This window comes from Schistocerca serialis, chromosome 3 (genome assembly GCF_023864345.2).
Source record: "Schistocerca serialis cubense isolate TAMUIC-IGC-003099 chromosome 3, iqSchSeri2.2, whole genome shotgun sequence".
In the NCBI taxonomy this organism is placed as follows: domain Eukaryota; kingdom Metazoa; phylum Arthropoda; class Insecta; order Orthoptera; family Acrididae; genus Schistocerca; species Schistocerca serialis.
In genome coordinates this window covers 692387306-692402146 of record NC_064640.1, presented here as the reverse complement: position 1 = coordinate 692402146, position 14841 = coordinate 692387306, and positions in this window count along the sequence as shown.

Genomic DNA, 14841 nt, shown 5'->3' with positions numbered 1-14841 from the left:
GAAAACGCCTACACACTTACTCGCTGGACTGCAAACCAACACATCTCTGCGTATGTGGACTGGTGCCAGCGCCACCGTGCGAGGACCGCAGGTCAAATGCACCGCATAGTCATACCCCGAGGTGATTTAAACCAGAAAACCGCCCACCAGAGCGTTATTTCACCAGGTATCAGCATTATCATTAATTTATGAGCATGAGTGTATATATGAAGACGGTATTTGTTTTTTCGGACATGTCTGAAAGAACAGATACCATCTTCATATCTATTCCGGAAAAATTTATAAGACTGACTCAGATCTGGTACTTGTTAATGAACAAAAGAACTGCCCAGAATAGAACATGCGGAAAACCATTAGCTATATGCGTTAATTTGTTGGTATCACATGATGCGCATGCGCATCTTCCGCCTGCTCTGTCCCAGGTACTTCAATATGTCATTACGTTTGAGCGAATGAGAGGAACAGGCGTGCGTAGTGGTAAATTGAGTACAACATAAGATTATACTCATGATAACACAGCGCATTTTCGTTGTCGAGAGTTATGCGAAGCAGAATTTGTGGAAAACCTGTACAGAACTACTTACGCAATAGCTTAAGACTGCAAGTGTTTTGGCAAAACCTCCAGCACATTATGAAACACAAAAGTTTGTGAAAAAATGGTGATAAACAAGCAATGTCGGTAATAAATACGGTAATTATCCGAAAAGATTTCCAACACCACAAACTACTTGAGTGAACTAAAGTCGGGAACATAGTCTGACGAATCCTCAAAGCCGTTTACCTATGCAAGTGGAATCAACAGATCGTCGTGTCGAAACATTATCAAAAAGGATCTTCAGCAGTATATTTACAAATTTACTGTTGTGCATGAGTTAAAGCATGCAGAGGAAGTTTCATGTGTTGAGGTTCTTCCGGTGGCTTCTGAGTGAATTGGAATCAGGACTTTTGGAGTCTTAGATTTTCATTTCTTGAGATGAGTCCTGGTTCAGATTGTCAGGATATGTGAACTCACAGACCATGGACTGTTACCACTTACAAAATCGCCATCATATCTTTTTTCCGGACCAGTTTCGTATTGGCCACCCTATAAATAATCTTTTCTGATGTTTATCATCGTATTATTAAAGACTGTTTTACTGATCGTAACATTAATTCACCATCCACAATGCTTTCCGTATCAATTCAGTGCCTATTCAACCTCTTCCCGGTATTGGTTTCAGTATGACGGACTAATATCTATCCACTTAAGAAGGCTAAATACTAACTAATATGACAACACAGCTGCACAGACTGGATCGCAGTGCCCGCCCCTGCAGAGGGACATAGTATTTTAAGGTGTCCCTCTGCAGCGGCAAGGGCACTGCTGTCCATGGAATAACGACGTAGATGATGTTCGTGAAGTGTCGGAAGCCGCACAACTCCAGTGACGTGTCGTATGCACAAAACAAGTTTATTTGAATCTCGAGATTTTTTTCGTAACCATGTAGAATTATCTCTGTTCTACGACAGAAAACTGTCACGCATTACAGTCCCGCCCTATGTTACCTGCCTGATAGTAGTTGAGGACACTCATTGTGTCTAGAAAACGCATTCAACTGTCTCTGCACCGTCGTTGTACATTTAAAGAATCATCACCCTACTATACCCTTCAGCTGTCAGTCTCCCCACAACGTAGTAAAATTATTATCCACTGTATGTAAGTACAGCTCTCACGTTTTTTTACTTACTCTATAGGGATACACATATGGCGGCAAATCACTTAGTGACCTACAAGGGGTGTTATACTGAATTCTATGCATCTGCCCATTACAGTTTCCACTATCTACTAGAATGAGGAAGTACGCTATAGCCCGGAAGTTGTATGACTGAGTGACAAAAGTATCTTGCATTGCGTTTCGAAGAGTGATACTGTCTAAGGCCACACTTCCCATTAAAAATAAGAGTTATGAGAATACTGAAAGGAGTCAGAGAATCTGTCATCAAAGTAAATCAAATGCAAGAAAATATACATGTCACTATAATCAGAAATGTGTTAATTGTTGACTTTTATACTAATGAAGACGGTAAGAAAACTTAAAAATCCTAAAAAATAAGAAAAATGTTGTATATGAGCTAACCAAAAGGCATATCTTCAATCTACTATTTGTATTGTAGTATCCAAAAATGACAAAGAATGACATTTTTTTTTTGTATCCAAGAGTTATATGTGGAGGATATTCGCAAAGAGGAATTCCTATAAAACATAAGCTGAGATACAGAACGGGTCCACAAGAAAGGGTAACAACACTCTAGATCATAGAGGTACGTACTGACCAAGGAAACACCTCCTATGTAAGAACAGCCCTTGTGGTGACTATAGTGCAATGGCCATCAACGAAAATTTTTCCACATCTAAGTGTATGAAGTGTCACAGCGTGGGGCATGCAGTCTAGTAATGCGATGAATACCCAGTGTGCGTAATGACGAGATGATTGTAATTAATAGAAATGTTGTTCCAACAGAAATCTTGGTCATTCATGTACATTCTGAACATGTTGTGGATAGGAAGCACTCCTTTTTTTAATGGGTGGAATGTGAGACGATAAATTTCTAGAGCCATGAATAATTCATTATACTCACTACGGCTACTGTTCCTTTTTATAACATAGCTGAGGTATATTGCTGCGTAAAGAGAAAACACAAAATCCCTGAAAAAACAGCTCTTGATTGGACGATGCTCACAAAAGTTTGGTGCTGTAGTAAAATCACATGCTAAGTGTGGTATTTGGGTATCATACGTTAGCTGATGTGACGAAGTGGCACAGTCCAGTCGGAACATTCCTGCAAGCTTGGAGACATTCAGGAAACCCAGAATACATGACCTCTGCCCCATAGATGAATAAAATCTGACTGGTAAAGGCTGAGACGCTTCTCTCACCCAACCTAAGTCAAAACACGTAAAAGTTCTGCAATGTCATGAAGCAATAAATTCTATTTGTCACCCTTGCGTGTTTTAGAAGTCTCCAGGAAGACAAATAGTGATACCTCTCTCTCTAATTTCGGTCTGACCCCACGCACGGGTGTAGTGGCATATGTCGGGACAGGGAGAGCTTTACCTTGGCGTGATGGAGCTAGTCTTCTGGTTGAGAGTAAGTTTTAACAGTAGAAAATCTCGCAGTCGAAATGCTCCTACGGATCTCTGACCCGCGATTTCCTATATCAGCAGTAACAGATCCTAAATAACCAAACAAACCTTCGACCTTGTAGCCAGCAATATTATTTGACGTCATGTCCATTGTCATTGCGGCGATCTACAATCATCACTTCGGTCTTTGTATTTTTGACTTCAAGACTACAGTCTCTGCTCCGTTCGGCCAAATTCCACATGATGGTTTCCAGTAGATGTTCATCCGTTGCAATTATTAGAGTGTTATCTCCATACCTGGGACTGTTAATTTTTCTGCTACCTGCAATGATGCCGTCATACCAGTTAGCAAGAACATACCTTCCCCGCGCGGCTCATAGTGTGTTTACTATACTGTAATTTGAACCCGCAAACCGCCGACCAGAACGTTGTTTCACCAGATATCAGCATTATCCTTAATTTATGAGCATGAGTGTACATGGCCAGAAAAACAAATGATTAAAATTGCACATAAACTGGAAGATTTATTCAAAAGAAAGGGATTCGCAAACCATCCAAGTCAATAACACATTGGTCCAATTTTGTCCCTTAAGCAAGCAGTTATTCGATTTATCATTGATTGATAGAGTTGTTGGATGTCAGCTTGAGGTTTTACATCACCCACTAACCAAGAAAATAATCCTTTGCTGCAGCTATGTTAATGATAGAGTCATTCCGATACGAGAAATAGGAAGTATAACTATAGAAAATAGTAAACTTATTAGTGCACAATAAGCAATATAAAGTCTAAAATAGACCATGACGTAGATAATTCAATAAACTTTCTGTACGTGAAGTTTAATACAAAAAACAGGAAAGATGAAACGTTTACAAAAAAGAAATTTTCAAAAGAAATGGGGATAATGTGACAGACCAAATTGATGGGGAACTACAAGAACTGCAACCAGGATGATGGCTCCCAACATGGACACCATGTTGGTAAAATGGCATCACAGGATTTTCTCCTCTCCGATCTCATTCAACATTCCTTTAAAATGTTGTCCAATCATCTGTTTATGTTTTAGAGGGTTGTTTCCACTCCCATGTACCACCCGTACTTCCGCATGTTACATCTACAATTGGCTCAAATGGCTCTAAGAACTATGGGACTTAACATCTGAGGTCATCAGTCCCCTAGAACTTAGAACTACTTAAACCTAACTAAACTAAGGACATCACACACACCCATGCCCGAGGCAGGATTCGAACCGGCGACCTTAGCGGTCGCGCGGTTCCAGACTGAAGCACCTAGAACCGCTCGGCCACTGCGGCCGACCATCTAAAATTTATTGTATACTCGTACGTATTAAAATAAGAGAGCAGCCCTATCCAAAAACCGCTTAAAGTTTAAGACTTCATTTCTTTTTTGAAAATAAGTAAAACAATAATTAATTACTCGGTATTAATGGCTGAAATCTGTGATTAACTTTTATACGTAAAAATCTTAAGTGAAATATTGACTTTTTGCATACGATTTGTGCAGTTAGCAGGTTTTGCAAACTTATCGCTCTAAGTACGAAAAAAACATTCCATATGCAAAACCCGCTATTCGGTGATATGTTAGGAATGGCAGAAGGATGGAATTTAATTACTGCAAATGTAAACAGAATACGTTTAATTTCAAAGAGAAGTGTGAAACTTCTACAAAAGTGACCTATAAAAACACTAAGGTGACATTATTTTAACAGGAAGAACTAACTTATTGCCGGACGGAGTGGCCGTGCGGTTCTAGGCGCTACAGTCTGGAACCGAGCGACTGCACGGTCGCAGGTTCGAATCCTGCCTCGGGCTTGGATGTGTGTGATGTCCTTAGGTTAGTTAGGTTTAATTAGTTCTAAGTTCTAGGCGACTGATGACCTCAGAAGTTAAGTCGCATAGTGCTCAGAGCCATTTGAACCATTTGAACTAACTTATTTATCGTCAAAAAGGAGAACGGATATGAATGTTCAACATTAGTTTTTTTAAATACACCATCGTGCTTCCTAAATCACAAAATATTGTGGAAAATAAAATAAGTTCAAACTGAAAATCTCTTCCGGCTTCTTCCTGGTTCTGAAGGCTGACAGCGGCAGGAGCGATTCTAAGCGTGCCTTCCTGCTCGTCTTACACCTCGGTGTAGAATTTGAGTTTGTAATTGATCACCCAGTTTTCACCAAAGTTGAGCTCCAAAAACTTTTTGACGTCTCCGAATTTGCCTTCTAAAACTTCTATACCCGCTGTGATTGGTGCTGGGACGTATCCTTTGCTGAAATCTTTTCTCCTCGTCAGGATGCTTTTCCCCTCTCCAGATTCAAACCTGTAGAAGGGCTCTCCACGAGCAAGGCAAATATTCTTCTTTTTGCTTATCGTGAAAACTGTTCTTTGGCATTTTGGATCTCAAAATGGCAGTTACCAGTCAGTTTCACTAAGCCTTTCGCATATGTCTTAACAATTAGTGTCAACACAGTTTTCATTGAATAACATTGCATTAATAATACTTATTGTTCTTACCTTCTTTTTTTTCCGTGAAGTGTCGCCCTCAGTTTCGTTTTTGTCACTTACAACTAGTACTGCGCGTTCGATTTCTTGCAGATTTCCTATTATTTCAGTTACTCACACTTCGCTTCTAAAATCTAGTGCATTTAAACCATCCACAAAATCACTCATTTTCTTCAAAACACTCACGCAAACTCTTCAACACCTATCCTGCTGATTAGTTGAACTGCACTTACCGGCGTATATTTCGATAATGCATTGGCAGGAACAGCTTCACTGTTGCGTACGCGTTCGCTACAGAGCAGCCAACCTAACTCTGTATAAGAAATATATCCCTTCTAACGCTAACAAACTGAAATTTAGCTTTGAATGTCTAGACTGTTAATCTGATGTCAGTTGGAGTGCTTTGCATCCGGACACGGCACGGCGACAGCCATGTCTATTGAACTCTGCCGAGTTTTGCAAACGATGGACATTTAACGGGCTTTGCACCTGACGACAACGTGCAGTTTGCCGTTTTTAAGTGAACAGGATTTTCCTCACCCATTTTCAACGGTTTATAGCGGGTTTCCCACGCTGAAACCCATTCCGTCGTCTAGGTGCTGATAAAATCAATTCGGAAGTGTCTCAACTCCAAATCGACAAATAATTCTTTTAGCGGCTTTTGCATGTGGGCTACTCATTAGAGTTTTATGAATAGTCCTCGCATCTGGATAGAATATAGTATTCGTTTCTGCGGTGAGCTACGAAATCTTTCAAACATACCCGATGATCTCAAAAATCTGGGCGAAACTGCCAAGTTGCGAGCCAGTTTTTTTAACGTATTAGCGAGAATGGAGTACATTTTCCTTTTGAGATAACTTCAGTTAGAAAAATGTAGAGAACTGAGGTCAGATGATCCTGGCAGGCAAGGTACAGGCCTTTCTCGACATATTCACCTAGGACACCTAGGACCACGTTAGTGTCTTCAATGTCGCCTCAAACTAGCTGCAAAACGTGATGGTTTCGCAACATGCATCACCTGCATTCCCCAAGCAAGACCAGGTGTGAAATTTTAATCTATTTAATAGCAGACTTAATAGAAACTTTTATACAGTAAGTACATTTATACTACTTATGGTAATTTACATACTGATTTTAGTGGACTCTCGTCGTAATACATTCGCCATTATCAAGGAAGGGTCTCGTATATTTCCAGACGTGCCACTTTTCACTGCGATTACGGTACAATGGTATATACACATACATACACTCGAAGACATAAAAGAAAGAAGGGCCTCGCGATGACGTAATTATCCAAATGGGATAAAAATCAGTATAATTCGCGTAAATGTACAGAAAAACAAATGATTACAATTTCAGAGAAACTGTATGTTTTATTCAAGAGAAAGAGTTTCACAAATTGAGCAAGTCAGTTCACGCTTTAGTCAACATCTTAAGCAAGCAGATATTCGGCTTTGCACTAATTGACAGAGTTGCTGGATGTCGTTCGAATGGTCACCGAGGCAAATGGTTCGAGGGTTGGAAGGTCCTGTCCATAATGCTCCAAACATTGTCAACTGGGGTGAGATCCGTCGACATTACTGGCAATGGTAGGGTTTGGCCACAACTAAAACAAGTAGTTGAAACTCTCTCCGTGTGCCGACAGGCATTATCTAACTGAAATGCAAGACCAGGACGGTTTGCCATGAAGTGCTACAAAACGGGTCGTATAATATCATCGGCGTACCGCTGTGCTGTAAGCGTGCTGCGAATGACAACCTAAGCGGTCTTGTGATGAAAAGAAATGGCACACCAGACGTTTACCGCCGGTTCTCGGGCCGCGTGGCGACAGTCAGTCTGGTATCCCACTGCTGTTCAGGGCGTCTTCAGCCTGAAATCTCACTGACCGGTATAGAATTGCCTTCAGTGATGAGTCCCACTTCGAAATGAAGCCAGATTACCAGCGAAGACATGTCTGGAGACGGCCCAGACACTGGTAGGATACCAACCTGACTATCGCCCGCCATACTGCCCAAAATCCAAGAGTGATGGTCTTTTCTTGTTGTAGAAGGACTCCTTTGGTTGTCTTACCAGTGGTACTCCGACGATACTCTACACCCTATATTGCTGCATTGCGTGACAAACCATCCTTACTTGCATTTCAGGCAGACAATGCCAACACGCACGCGGCAAGAGTTTCTGCTGCTTCTCTTCGTGCTAGCCAAACCATACTCTGGCCAGCAATGTTACAGGATTTCTCCACATTTGGTAACGTTTGTTGCATTGTAGACAGGGCGCACCAACCATCTCGGCATTTCTTTTTCTTGATTGGTGGGTGACCTAACAAGTGTATATTACCTTCGAGTTTGTCTAAGAAACTGTTAGTTAGAAAGCAGCACTAACTAATTCTCACAGATTTATCACACTGTTTTCTATTATCTTAAATCGTGTGACTATCAATGGGAAGCAAAGAGTTACGCCATTGCTAATAACTCAAACAGTCATATTCAGAGATTTATCACATCCTCATCTTCCATTGCCCACTTTCATTAGTCATAAGCATGTGAGTAGGACATTGTCATATATCATTGTTAAGCGTGCCCTTTGTTCAGGTGTTACATCCGCACGCACAACTGCGCCGTGTTCTACTGTTTGGCATTACAACTTGCATGCAACGATCACATTTTAAAATGGCTCTGAGCACTATGCGACTTAACTTGATCACATTTAAAAGCTGTGATCACATTTACTATGTACGTATATTAACGATGCACATTCCCCAATATACTGGATCATTGGCTGATGGAGTCTAATTATTAGACGCTTGCTTCAGAAATATTTACCCTTTCAACATGGCATGCAATTCCACCACGTAATGACTACACGGGACTGTGAGATGAATTTTTCTAAGGTCCCTACTATAGTATCAGAATGCATTTCGTACATGTTTCTGTGTAGTTTATTAAACTTTAAATGCTCTACATGCGCCCTGTGGTGTACGTACACATAATAATTGTGTGTATGGAATGACAGGCGCTAAATTAAACAGACATTTGTACAACTGATGCAGATGGCGTGCTGTTGTTCGGATGTCTATGTCTTACAGTTGTTGTGATGAATTCTAGTATTCCATTTGTATCTTGTAAGAAGGGACGGTAGTGATCACAGTCACGATGTTCATTAGCTTGTTCTAATATTATGGACACATGATACACGTTTATTAATGTCTCCTACCCACTTCCTCACACAAACACACACACACACACACACACACACACACACACACATACATACATACATACACACATGCACACACTCACCCTTGCATACACACATACACAACTAAAGTAAAATACATAGCAACATGTCACACAATTTGCAGTGTACGTGCGACGTTCGTAGAGCACCACGATGAGTTTGCAATACTCTCCTGGCTACAAAACTACACGGCTTTAAACCCATCAGGAAACTTTGAGACCACCTCGATCAGGCTTTTCGCACCATTGTTCCTCAAACAGAAACCTTGCGCAGCTGGCCACAGCGCTAGGGGTGGCATGGCTGCACATCCCTGTTAGTACCTTTCAAAAGCTCGTTGACCCTTTTCCTGCACGTCAGGCACCATTTCGCGCTGCCAAAGGGTGTTATTCAGTCTTTCGACAATTGGTTCAAAAATGGTTCAAATGGCTCTGAGCACTATGGGACTTAATATCTGTGGTCATCAGTCCCCTAGAACTTAGAACTACTTAAACCTAACTAACCTAAGGACATCACACACATCCATGCCCGAGGCAGGATTCTAACCTACAACCGTAGCGGTCACGAGGTTCCAGACTGAAGTGCCTAGAACGGCACGGCCACACCGGCCGGCCGAGATTTGGTCACGTTATAGTGACTAGATATAGCACATATGTGTGGCCCATGTATGTAGCTTACAATAACGCTATATGCGCCCTGTAGGGCACATACATGTATCAATTATGTATGTGAAATGATGGGCGCTATATCAAAGAGACATTTGAGCAAAGACAACAGATGGTATGCTGTTATTTGTCTTAGAGTTGTTCCAATGTACCCGTTTTATGACATTTTGTAACTTATATCCTGTATCAAAGTTTTGGTTAAGAACAACCAACACCCATTAAATATTTGCATTAGTAATCATCACCTGTCTATTATGTATCTATGCGTCTACCGGTTTCGATCATAGACTTCCATGACACAATGTCTGCCAACATCAGAAGCGAATACGTGTAATTTACACGAAAACAATGTCACGTCTCATATATATATATATATATATATATATATATATATATATATATATGTGTGTGTGTGTGTGTGTGTGTGTGTGTGTGTGTGTGTCTAGCACTATAGGGACATGTATCACAGAGTAACATAAATACACTCTAAGATAATAAAAAACGACGAAACGTGACGGAAATATCAGAATAGGACGGAAGTCGGTAGTTGTGATATATATGTACTGACAAGCATACGATTACATATTCAGGAAAACTGAATTCAATACTCAAGAGAAAGAGCCTCACAGACTAGACAAGTAAATAATGACTTGGTCTATCTTTGGTCCTTATGTGAGCGGTTATTCTGATTCTCGTCAAAATCCTGAAATGGTTGGAGCGGCCTGCCCTCAATGCTCCAATTGTCCTAGATTTGGGAGAGATCTGGCTATAGTGGGATTTGGCAAATACGGTGACAAGCAGTAGAAACTGTCGCCTTGTGCAGGCTGGCGTTATCTTGCTGAAGTGTAAGCACGGAGCCGGCCTGAGTGGCCGAGCGGTTCTAGGCGCTTCAGTCTGGAACCGCGCGACCGCTACGGTCGCAAGTTCGAATCCTGCCTCGAGCATGGACGTATGTGATGTCCTTAGGTTAGTTAGGTTTAAGTAGTTCTAAGTTCTAGGGGACTGATGGCCTCAGATGTAAAGAACTATCCGAATCGGACGGTAGTCGGTAGATGTGACGTATACTTACAGACAAACAAATGAGTAGAATTTCGGAAGAACTGGTTTCAATACTCAAGAGAAAGAGCCTCACAAGCTACTGAAGCCTTGGTCCCCCTTTGGCCCTTAAGCAAGCAGTTATTCTGCTTGTCATTGATTGATAGAGTTGTTGGATGCTATCCTCAGGGACATCGTGCCAAATTCTGACCAATAGCCGAGTTAGATCGTCAGAATTCTTAGATGGTTGGAGCGACGAGCCCATAATACTCCACATGTCCAATATCTGGGAGAGGTCTGACGATCTTTCTGGCCAAGGTAGGAATTGGTAAATATGAAGACAAGCAGTAGAAACTCTCGCCTTCTGCGGGTTGGCGTTTTCTTGCTGAAGTGTAATCACGGGATGGCTTGCTATGAAGGACAACAAAAAACGGGAAACAAGAGAAACTTATGGCACCCCAGACCACCACTCCTTGAGAGGCCGTATGGCACGCGACAGTAAGGTCGGAAATCCACGGATTTCCGTGGTGTCTGCCGAGAAATCTTCACTGGTCTTCAGCGTTCAGTTCAAAGCGGAACTCGTCACTGAAGACAGTTCTCCTCCCGTGAATGAGATCCCAAGCCGACGACGTGTCTGGAAACGCCCCAGTCAGCAGTGGTATACCAACATGACTGTCGTCCAACATACTAATCGACAACCAGGAATGATGATCTGCAGAGCCGTTTCTTTTTGTAGCAGGATTCGTTTGGTTGTTATACGCGGCACCTTTACAGCACAGCAGTACGTCGACCATATTGTACCTCGGTATTTTTACGATCTAACGCCCCCGTTTGACAGAATTTGGAATGGTCTACTCCGGGAGGGCATCCAACAAGTCCTTCAGTCAATACGCAGACGCAGGACTGACGGAGTACATCGAAAAAGTTCAAAGAAAGGCAGCACGTTTTGTATTATCGCGAAATATGGGAGAGAGTGTCACAGAAATGATACAGGATTTGGGTTGGACATCATTAGAAGAAAGTCGTTTTTTTTGCGATGGAATCTTCTCACAAAATTCCAATCACCAACTTTCTCCTCCGAATGCGAAAATATTTTGTTGACACCGACCTACATAGGGAGGAACGATCACCAAGATAAAATAAGGGAAATCAGAGCTCGTACGGAAAGATATAGGTGTTCATTCTTTCTGCGCACTATACGAGATTGGAATAATAGAGAATTGTGAAGGTGGTTCGGCGAACCCTCTGTCAGGCACTTAAATGTGATTTGCAGAGTATCCATGTAGACGTAGACGTAGAATAACTCCTTGCATTAGGGCCAGGTGTGGACCTGTGCGTTACTGACTTGCTCAATATCTGAAGTTCTTATTCTTGATTAAATTATCCAATTTTTTCTGATATTGTAATCATTTGTTTGTACATGTACACCGTATCTACCGATTTCCGTCCCATTCAGGTAATTCCGTCGGGGTGTGTCGCTGCTTTGTCTTGGAGTGTACATGAAACAAGCAAAGAAAATCATCTGTAAGATACCATAACAGAACGTTGTCCATGTGATATTTCCACTAGTGGTAAAAATTTAACTTTATAACAGAGAAATATTGTACCAGCTGCTAAAAGTTAAACGGAATATCTCTAATGAATATCTTTGTTAAAATTAAATCGTTAGCTAGTGACAGTGGACGTTCCTAGTGTTGACACAACAAGCAAACGACAAGACATCAGCAACAGTAAAGCCTAGTAATTTTTTAAAGGTGCCAAGTAAAACATAAGTGGAGTTCATACTGTAATTACATCGTACAGTGGATAGAGGCTGAGCCACCATAAAACTTAAATCTGTACAATAAATAATTCTCGGTCTATAAAGATTAATTGAAGAAACACATAGTTCATTAAATGTCAGTGTAACATTGTTAAATAACTTAGACCATTTAGCCCATCCTGTTATGTAACATTTGCTCATCATATGAAAATATTCAGACTAGACCAGTGAACCTAAACGTATTTACGAAATAAAAGAAGTGTGTAGGTACAATACTTCATCGGAGATGCTGGCAATAATCTGAAAGCCGTAATGGTGTTTAGTCTGTGATCTAGCATGGATAAATAATATAGTTAATCAAGTGAAAAACCGGGTGAATATACATGTAGACCGCGGGCTACACATCATTTTTTCTAAATGTATAGGTCCACTATAGTCAAGAAGTTAGTATATGGTTTCCTATTATAGTGCAAATGTAAATCTAAAGTAAAGTTAAAAGTACAACGTATATGTCATACCGTGAGATGTTAAAACAATAAACTGAGCTCTGTCATCTTTTACTGGAAGTAAATGACTAGCTGTCAAACTCAGGTATTAAGAGCGGAAAATATAATCCTTAGTGAAATGAAGATACAATACCACCGTCTATGTAGACCTCGGGCTACGTATCATTGTTACCAAATACAGTATACAAGATGAACCAGAAATCGACCGACAAATTTTCAAAGCTTGTTCAGGGATACCTTCCGAGTATCTTGGTATCAGAGACCCACGGTCTCCGGCGGCACGTAACGTAGTTATTGCATTTGGTTTGCTTTTTTGCCCCCGCTGTCTTTGTAACTTTATTATACTGAAAACAGTGCACAAGAGTGAAAACGTCGGCGGCATGCGCTGTGTCTCTTGTTGGGAAATAGACTTGTTCCATTGACTCACGGTACTAGCTGTTGTCAACAGTAATTCCAACAGTAGTACTCACTCTCCACTTGGCATTTGGTATTGCTTGGTTCTATTACGAGTTTGGTTTCGGACAGTGCTATTTGTACGTTTCTGTTCTCCTTGTACATTTTGTTAGTTATACAGGGTGCGTCAAAAAAATGTATACACTCTTTGAAGCGTCATAGAAAATTTATTTCCCGTTCTACAATGTTAAATTTCTGGAAATGGAAAGCTTAAAGTCCAATTGGAAAAATAAGTGTACTTTGCAAATGTGATTAATGTTCTAACTGGTGGCCTTTAGCATCAATACATTTCTGAGTACGAGTCACCACTGATTCCGTACATTGTAACAAAGTGTCCAATGAGATTTCTGCGCACACCGCCTGAATCTCATTCCAAAGTGTGTCCAGGTTACATGGTTTACGTTTGTACACCTCACCTTTTACTGTGCCCCATAAGAAGAAATCCAGCGGCGTGAGGTCTGGAGAGCGTGCAGGAAACTCGATTGGTCCCCTGCGTCCTATCCACTGGCCTGGCACATTGTGATCCAGGTAGACTCGTACTTCCCTATGATAGTGCGGCGGGGTGCCAACTTGTTGGAAATAAAACTCATCATTGCCGTATATTGCACGAATGGCAGGGAATATGGAGTCGGCAAGCATTGTTAGGTACGTTTCTCCAGTACCTTCAAAGCGGAAAGGCCCAATGAGTCCTCTTGCAGACAAACCACACCACACATTTACACCAGGTAAATTCACAGCCTTTTCAACTGTAATGTGAGGATTATCTTCAGCCCAGTACACACAACTGTGCCTATTGACAGTTCCATTGAGTTTGAATCGGGCTTCACCCGACCAAATTATGCTACCCATAGATCCCGGTTCACGTCTCACCAACTTCTGAACCCATTCACAAAATTCTAACCTTCGATCTGGATCGTCGTCACTTAGCTGTTGCACCAGCTTTGGAATGTACACACGAAACTTGCCTTTCTTCAGCACTTGCATTACTCTCACGTGCCACTTGCCTTGAAGATTTTTGAGGCGACCGTTCAAACAGTTCCAAGACCGCAGTTGTGGAATCATCACTTGTAACTGCACGAGGTCGCCCTGATCGACCTTTATGCAGATCACACACTGTTCCACGAATTTCGAATTTGTCTCGTAGATGTGTAATTGTTTACCTAGAAGGTGGTTCTGCAGCATACTCACTTCTCCACTGTCTTGGAACCGCAGCTACATTCTCAAACTTCCAGTACCACTTAATTATCTGTTTCCACGCTTCAAAGCTCAAACGCACGTCAGCCATATTGCAGTTACTTCCTTGCCACTGCTGCCACCTGTTGAAGAAACATAACATTACTTTCTCACAGGTATTTAACCTTGTAGAACGGGAAATAAATTGTCTATGACAGTTCAAAGTGTGAACACATTTTTTTGACGCACCATGTGTATTACAGGCTTATTCGGTATTGTGCTTTAATTCAAACAGAAACTGTAGTAAGCAGGGTCACAAACCGAATAAATCATAATTATGTATTACTCTTTGACGTACGATTCCTCATACCA